Here is a 9,045-nt window from a genome sequence, read left to right on the forward strand (position 1 = left end):
TTATCAGTGTATAATTTTTGTACCAGTTTTTGGGGGGGGTTATGTGTGCATGTGTAAAAAATGTAGAAAATAATTGTTCTGAATATATTAACATGTTAACCATAGTGTTGTGGTGAACTAATTAAGTGGTTGGAATATTTTCTATGGATTAAATCTTTTTGTTCAAACCTTTTTTGTCTGTTTTAATATTACCCACACTCTTGCATGACTAGGGACTTGGAAGGGTCACCTCAGAAAAACTACCTGAGACCTTGATTATAATTGGATCCTTCACTGCTTTTAACAGACTGAAATAGTTTTGATTCAGTTTTGCATTGAGTCTTTGGCTGTATCTAGCCAGCTTCTGAAACAACATGCTTAGAATAGCAAAAAGACCACTGGCTTGTTACAAACATGGTTCCTTCGGTTCGGTTATCCACCATGCATTTTAAAAAAGACCAGAGAGCTGAAGGAGCTTTTGCTGGGATTTTCGATTTGGAAATGTGTTTCATGCGAGGCCGAGTCTTGTATCTGTTGGCCCTGAGTCTGTTTGACTCTGCTCTCTGGATTCCAGCTGTCCACATGAATATTTTCTCAATGTGGAGAAAATTGGCAGTGGCTTATGCTCAGTTCCCATCACCTCCACAGACTAAATAAACAGACAAACCTCCCAGCGAGCCCATCGGAGGACCATGCAGAACAACCTCTGTTTTTCTTTTCCTCCTGACCCCTTTCTTTCTTCTCTGTCATTCTGTGGCTCTGGATTGTCTGTGAATGGATCTGGATGGGGAAAGTGTCCATCAACGTTGCCAGGCCTGTGGCAGGGCTGCCTAAATGTGTTATGGTGCTTGGAGATGAGCCTTTCCATAAACACATGCACACATATTACACCATTCCCCCACCCCCCATACAAACAGTCTATAATGTGTGTATTTTGTACAACCGAATATTACTTTGTTGTTTAACTTTCCCTTCAGTGAGCTGTTAATCGAAAACCACTGAGACGGTGTCTTAATTCAGTTCATTTCAAAGAACCGGTTCAAAAGAATGACTCGTGTCATCTTACTAAATCAGTGAAAAATGACTTAATTTTCAATCTGACTGTTCCTCACACAAATATATAGTTTGGCTTGAGAATACACTCAACAAAACGCACCTTAATGGTGCTTTAGTGGGTTTATTTAGTTATTTTTGCAGCTTGATACGTATAGAAAAAAATCTGCATGATGATTCTTCAGAAATAATTATTTAATGTTGAACAGGAAAAATAAATGGGGTTGGAGCGACATGATGGTGTCATTTCATCAACGCATTTAAAATAATTTGAATGCAACATGAATAGAAACATTTCGTGAGTGTAAGAACCTGACGCACGCTTTGTCTTCCTTTTGAAAACTTTAGCAGATATCATTGTGCTATTCTTATAGTTAACTTTAGCTGTTAACTGTTCTAGATTTAGATATTTTCATGTGCAGTGTTTCAATGCTGAGTTTGTTGTCCTGCACATGATCCTTTCCTACCAATAGAGGGCAGTCCAACTATGCATACAGACCTTTTACTGAACTCGCATGTGAATGTTGCATTAGAAATAACATTTCCTGCCGTTGTAATAGTGTTGAGGAATTTATGTGCACTTTTATTTATTTGTTTTAGCATGTTTACTCATTTAAAAATCAATGTGAGTGCGACACACCAGGAAATTCCCAGCATCTTGAATAGCTTCAGAGTCAGCCACATTGGCGCTTGCTTATTTTGCATGCAGTTTGGCATCGCCTGCCATGCTCATTGGCACCGGTAGTGAGTCTCTAAATTTAATGTATTCACAGAGGTGTTTTAATATTTGATTTTGTTCATGAATGCTTTACTGTTTTCAAGGAATTGTTGAATATTCCTAACGGTCATTTAGGATGTTTCCTATGTCTTTTGTGATACTTTTGCTATTCTTTTCCAGGTGGAATGATCAAATGCGCATGTTGGTGTGAAAAGATGCAGGCGCTGGCGGCAGGCCTATGCTCTGTCTGCAGGGCTGTGGTGAGTGTGGGTTTCCCCAGCTGGGTATGCCTGTTTATGCTTCCATTTCAAGGCGTCTAGAGGACATCGATCGTGCCCGTCAACACAGGTGTGCAAACCACAGAGTCTAACAAAGAGGGTGTATTATTAAAAACCCATGCAGACGTTCATCTTTTTGGCCTTTATATAAATAAACTCTGCAAGGAAATTGTTATTAGATGTTCTATAATCTTTTAACTGTCAGCATCCTGAAATTTTTTTATGTCTTTACCCAAATTGAGTAGCCTACTCTAAATTAAGGCTATTTCTTGAATTCCTGTTGGGGTTTTAAGGTTTAAGACATTAATAAAAGATTTTATGTAACGCTGCTTTGAAATTACATGTTTTGTGACAGCGCTATACAAAATGACTTGACTTGCTATATGCCAAAGAAGAAAAAAAAAGCCAATTTGGTAAAACAGCAAAACATTTAATGTGTTAAAATATGTAATGGCAATATGAAGCAATATAATATGCTAAAAAAGATTAACTGTGCTATTTTATATGTTATTAAATTAGAGTGATTTCATCAGCACAGTTTAGGCAGTGCATGTGGTCTGATGTGTGTCTGAGACTAGGCTTTAGCCTTGTCTGTGAATCCGGAGATTAGAGTCCAAATTATACTGTAAAATATATATTATGTATGTATAAAATGAATGTTTACTTCAGTACATTTGCTTTAGAGTGTTTTTCTTTTAAAGAGACCAACCATAGGTCTGTATTCCAAAGCATTCATGAATTACGACCATTTAAGTTCATATCTATGCTCCAAAAAGGGGGTGGCAGTTAAAAGGTTAAGTATGATGTGTGTGACATCTGCTTTAGTCTCTCTGCACTACAGATCAGTTTTGTAGTTTATAGTTTAATGGCCAATATGTATTTTTATTGCATGGCTCTCTGGAATACTTAATCCTAATTAATATTAATGATTTAAAGATAAATCAATAGGGTCTCTTGTGGATCATCCCAGAGGCCAGAAATGTCTGCTGGACTTTCACTGAGCCAGTTCAGGACCAGTCAACACATACATGCTTACACACTCTCTCATTTAAACATCCAGAGAAAGAGGGACTTGCCTGTCTCTGCTGCAATGATGGATTTAGGCGATGAGAGGCATTTTGTTTGGAATATTGGGCCTCCTCGTGCCTTGGCCCCATCCCTTTGGGCCGAACATGCCAGACTGAATACATAGCTCTGAATGAGGGCAAGAACTCCCTTGCAGCCTATGAGAACAACATTTAAAGTGTCTTATGTTATCTAGCTTTACAAGTGTCTTCATTTACAGTACAAGTGCTTTTTTAGTGTGTTTATCCAATTTATCCCAATATGATCACTTTTGTAAAAGAACAACAGAATATTACGTTGTTGTATAACTTTCTCTTCAGTGAACTTTAATGGTGCTTTAGTGGGTTTATTTAGTCATTTTTGCAACTTGACGTATAGAAACTTGACACGTATTTGCAACTTGATATGGATAGAAAAGATCTGCATGAAGATTCTTTAGAACTATTTATTTACTGTTGAACAGGAAAAATAAATGGATATGGAGCGACATGATGGTGTCATTTCATCAACATTTAAAATAATATGAATCCAACATGAAAAGAAACATTACATGATTTCTAAGAACTTGACGCATGTTTTGTCTTCATCTTGAACATCCTTATTTTTTAACAATAATTGAGGAACTAGTGGTTACGTAGCCTACTGTGTCCTTATTCAGCTTCAAAGGTTTATCAGATATTATTGTGCCATTTACATTTACAAGCGTCGTACTTTTATACTATATACAAGTGTCTTACTTTGTTAGCTAGCTTACAAGTCTCTTCATTTACAAGTACTTTTCAGTGTGTTTATCCAATTTAACATGTCTATAAATATAGCTTAAAACACAAGTGCATTCTTCAAACTGTATTAAAGCTGGAACTGACTGTTGTGGGTTGCTGTTTTTTGTTTTGCAGTCTTTATTATAGTCTGAACAGCACCACCTAGTGATCAAGCACCTTCATAACTTTAAGAGTTGAAACTTCCACTTGCAAGTTGATGCATAAGCTTGTAAATTCTTGCACTTTTTGCTCTAAATCATGAACTATTTTAGATCCTCTTAAACATTACACTTAAAATCGTACTGACCAGAGTTGCGTAATACGTCTACACTGCAATTACAGAAAGTTCATGGTTCAATACTAATTGTCAGTATATTGCTCATTCCAATTACTGGTAAAAATCTGTTTTTAAATCAAACTGTTTGTTTTTTAATCACACAAAATTGCTTAACTTTGTGTTAAGCTGTAAGCAGCTACAAAGAGTCTCTTTTACCAAAACTGTCCATCTTGCATTAGCAGAAAATGTCTCCAAACCTGTAGTTTACAGTAAGTTTTTCATATTAAACTTGGTAATGAGTAAATTAGGTTGTTGTTTTTTTCTCCAATGTTGCATGTAAAATTCTGAACAGACACTTCTAACTTGCTCTCCAAAAAAGCTTCAGCACAGATCTTTGGATTGTCTTCACTACCCACAAGGCCACTTCCATGTCAGTAACTATGAATGTGTTTAAAAAAAAAGTGCTATAGATACCATATATGGACAGACATTTAAACCCAGAGCACCCGAGGACACATATGGCGCGGCGTTCAGCGCTACACAACATGTTGTGCTGGCCACATAAAATGGCTCTGCCTGTCTCCTCACTACGTTCATTACGTTTTATTACTTCTCGCATGTGTTTAATTATAATCTGATGTTCTTTTACCCAGAGTGCCATGCTGCGCACAACTGCTTTATGATTATTCCCTCTCCTATTTCGAACGTAGACAGCTCTGCCCTGCGAATTGCAGTACAATTTGTAGAGAGCATGCAGTCTAGAAAGATTTACATCCCCAAATAAAGCCCTTGAAGCACACAATGCAACTCTAACATGGCTGGCATTCAAACTGTTATTGTTTTAACCAAACAAACCACTTCTAAACACTGGGTTTGCATTACAAGTTCGTATTTAGGCCCTTCTGTAAACATCGCTGGGCAGAATGAATCAATTAAAAGAGCATTACGTTAGTTCCTGTTTATTTAAAACATGTTTACACTGCAGGGGCCGGCTTGAAAATTCATATTGTTTTCTGTACTGGAATAGGACCTAGAAATTGCAAACACATTTGTTAGTTTGAAGTGATTTCTGTAAATATTGATCTGTGCTCTGTATAATGAGGTCAGTGAACTAATGAGGATAGGTAAACAAGACCTATGGATGGACACAAACTGATTCCTTGCTGCGGCTTCTCGTTTCAGTATATGTAGTAGGGCTTTAGTTTAGGTGGATGTTTTTATGATATCATGACGTTTAGACAAAATACTGCATTGATTATTACCAGGTACCAGAAAACATCTGACAGTGATGACAAAATAACATAACATCTGATTTTTAGATGTTTTCATAAATGTTAAAATAAAATTGTTTTAAAAAGATTGTCAAATGTTAAAATTATGGTTATCACATGTGATTGTGAACATGTAAAATATTTATTTATTTATTTATTTTAAAAACTGAGTTTGATTTGAAATAGAAATTTTTGTAATAATGTGCAAGTCTTTACTGTGACTTTTGATGAATTTACTGATTGAAGTTCAAGTTCACTTTATTTGTATAGCACATTTACAAAAGCCACTAGGCTGACCGAAGTGCTTTACAGAGCAACCAGATTAAAATATTGTTAGACCTGTATAACAACACATAAAACACAAATAAGAGCAGCAAAGCTAAGCGAAACCTTAAAACCGGAGTGACAGTATCAGACTCAAATATAAAATAGTAAAACAGGAGTAGCAAAGCAGTGTCAGACTCAAATATAGAATGAAAAAACAGGAGTTGCATAACAGTATCAAACTCAAATATAAAATAGTAGAACCAACCATTAGAGAAAAGATCAATATACTAAAGAAAACAGGTCGTTTTTTAATAAAGACTTGAAAACAGACCGAGTAGGGGCCGTTCTAATCTCAAGGGGCAGGGTGTTCCAGACTCGTGGCCCTGCCACCGCAAATGCACGCTCCCCTCAATGCTTGAGTCTAACGCGAGGGACTACCAGCAGAGCCTGGTCATTGGATCTTTGGCTTCTGGAAGAAGTGTAGGGATGAACAAGTTCAGAGAGATAGGCAGCAGCTAAATTTGAAGAGATTTTGAAGTCTATTCTCTGTCGAACTGGCAGCCAGTGTAGAGATTTGAGAATCGGAGCGATTTAGTCATATTTGCGACACTTATGTAGAAGTCTGGCCGCAGCATTTTGGACTAACTGAAGACGAGCAATTTGAAAACTTGATTTACTGCAATATAAGGAATTGCAGTAATCTAGCCGACACGTCCAGAGTTTTTGGAGTGAGAAAGCCTTTGATTTTAGACAATAGACAAAGTTGGTAGAAACTGGAACTGATTACGGACGAGATCTGTTTGTCAAATTTTAAAGGCTGGTCAACAAGAACACCTAAGTTCCGCACACCTGGGGATTTAAAAGCCGATAGACTCTAACTCTGGACTGAGAGTTTTCATTTGGGCCGAAAACAATGACCTCAGTCTTGTCTTCATTTAGGGAGAGGAAATTTTGGGCTAGCCATGCTTTAACCTCCTCTTAGCATCACAGAAGAGAATTCATCGCTGCAGGGTTGTTTCTCTTGATTGGAATATAAATTTGAGTGTGGTCCGTGTAAAAATGAAAGGATACGCCATGACTCCTTAGAATAGCGCCCAGAGGTAGCATGTATAGAGCCAAAATAGAGCCCTGTGGAAGACCACAGGTCAGAGGTGTCATGGAGCTGGAGAAATTACCCATCTTTACTTTAATTTAATGCATCCTTGCATAATACAAGTATTATTATTATTTATTGTTTGTACAGTATTTTGATCATCTCTCATTAATTTCAATGTGGAGGTAAACTTGTGGGAGTTGTTTTTGCCCCATATCTAAAGAAAGAGTGGCGTCTATTTTACATGGCAGCTTTATGAAATTTTCCTCACCACCCCTTTCCAGCCATATCAACCCTCAAAAAAACATAATACTGGCTAAAAGAGATAAACAGTGAATAGAAATGTAATCTTTTTATCCATTTTCTTTTTCAGTCATGCCGAGAGGGAGAGACCCGTGCCAGTCACCATAAATGTAAAGCGTGCACACACACACACACACACACACACACACACACACACACACTTTTAACTAATCAGCCCTATTGAATTCATGCAACAATGAGCGCTCATCCTTTGGCCACCCAAGTAGCACAGCAGATCATGTGTTCCTTCTTTTGTTCTCACCCAATTTTTTTCCCTCCTCCTTTTTGCCTGCCCCATATAGACACTGCTTTGCTCCGATTGTTGCCATCCAGACGCAGCTATCTGTTGTTAAAGGTGTCAGCTGTTATCTCACCCATATATTACAGACTATTTCAAAGATTCTTTCAGTTTGTGCCAGCTTCTGCCCTCCATATCTGCCAGTTCACACACACACACACACACACACACACACACACACACACACACACACACACACAGCTCTATCTTTCTCTTTAAATCTCATTCTCAATCTGCTCTGATAAAGTTTATAGAACTGAATGGTAGGCAGAGTCAGACCCCCCATTTTGTTTTGCACAGTGCCAGTGTCGTTTGGCTCCCGCAGCTCACGATACGCTGCCAAAGCCAGACATGAATGAGAGACAGCCCTATCTCTCCTGCGATCATCTCTCTCGCTCTAGTTTCCTCACTCGGAGCATGTTCAGTACGTCACAGAGCAGCTCACTCTTCAGGAAGATGTAGTTAAACTACGTCAGCTGTCCTAATCTCAGTGCTTCCCAGCGGAAGCCGTTGATAGCTCTGGACCTCCAGTGAAGATTTTTGTTGCTTCTTCAGGAGTTTATCTGGAAACTGCTTGTTTAATCATACATACATACATATATATATATATATATATATATGAAGATTTTTGGTGCTGAATATAAATATATATATATATATATATATATATATATATACGGTATATATATACAGTGTATATATATATATATATATATATATATATATATATATTCATGGTCACAAGCTCGCTGCGTCTTGGCAGATCAAGGTTTTTCCAACCTTGATTTAGTGGTTATAAACTGTTGAGTGCCGGAGGATACGTTTTAAAGTCACATTAAATTTCCATCATATACTTTAACGTGGAGGCTGCCTAAACGTTTCATGCATGATTTAGGAACACATAATTGACTTAAGAATGGGCATTTGAATGAAAATTGATAATGTGTTTTAACTGATTTGCTTGTTGGCCCATAAACTTCCATTTTATATGCATTTCTCAATACGTATGTTTACATACACAACTTTTTGTCAGTTTTAATTAATCCAATCCGATTTCAGATTCTGAAACTTCCGTTTACATGAACAAATTTGCACAAGGTATTTTTTAATCTGATTGAGAAGATTCAGTTCTATTATTTTTCCCCACTATTGATAAGATTATTTCAGGCCTACACAATACGATCAATATTTAATTCAAATCAAGTTCAGTCGGATCGATTAATGTGTTTACATTAAGGCTTTTCAAAGCCATTGCACCATTATTAACAGATTATTTGGGTGCATGTGTAAACCTAGCTTTTGTAAATGCATAACAAGGAATTCTCATTTTACATCAGCAATTTTGACAAAGCAGAAGCTTTCAACATGTTCCTTTTGATAAACTGAAACTCTAACATGTAGAACGAGATCATGCCCCACGGCCTCAGTTGTTGCTCTCCGACTCCATGAGGCAAAACCTTTGACCCGCTCACTGTCTGTCCTGATACTGAGGGGCCTCGACAGTAACTTCAAAAGCCAGAGGTGTATCAGATTCAGACAGGCCCGAGGAAGCTGACAGATGAGCCCGTGTTGTGGGAAGCCGAGGAATTTACAGCACACGCCTTTCATCTCCATTGGTGGGCCTATTGTACTGACGACACTAGCCTGGGGAGTCATAACAATAAAACAGGAAGTGTGGAGCT

At 37.6% G+C, this 9,045-nt stretch overlaps 1 long non-coding RNA gene across 1 annotated transcript; it reads left to right on the forward strand.

Annotated features, from left to right (window-relative positions):
- The first annotated feature begins 1,555 nt into the window (after positions 1-1,555).
- Positions 1,556-2,696, forward strand: LOC309500903. Its single transcript, XR_014206727.1, has 2 exons — positions 1,556-1,776; positions 1,931-2,696. It is a non-coding gene; the product is annotated as an uncharacterized lncRNA (long non-coding RNA).
- The last annotated feature ends 6,349 nt before the right edge of the window (positions 2,697-9,045 follow it).

Source organism: Leuciscus leuciscus (genome assembly GCF_965113295.1).
Source record: "Leuciscus leuciscus genome assembly, chromosome: 6".
NCBI lineage: Eukaryota > Metazoa > Chordata > Actinopteri > Cypriniformes > Leuciscidae > Leuciscus > Leuciscus leuciscus.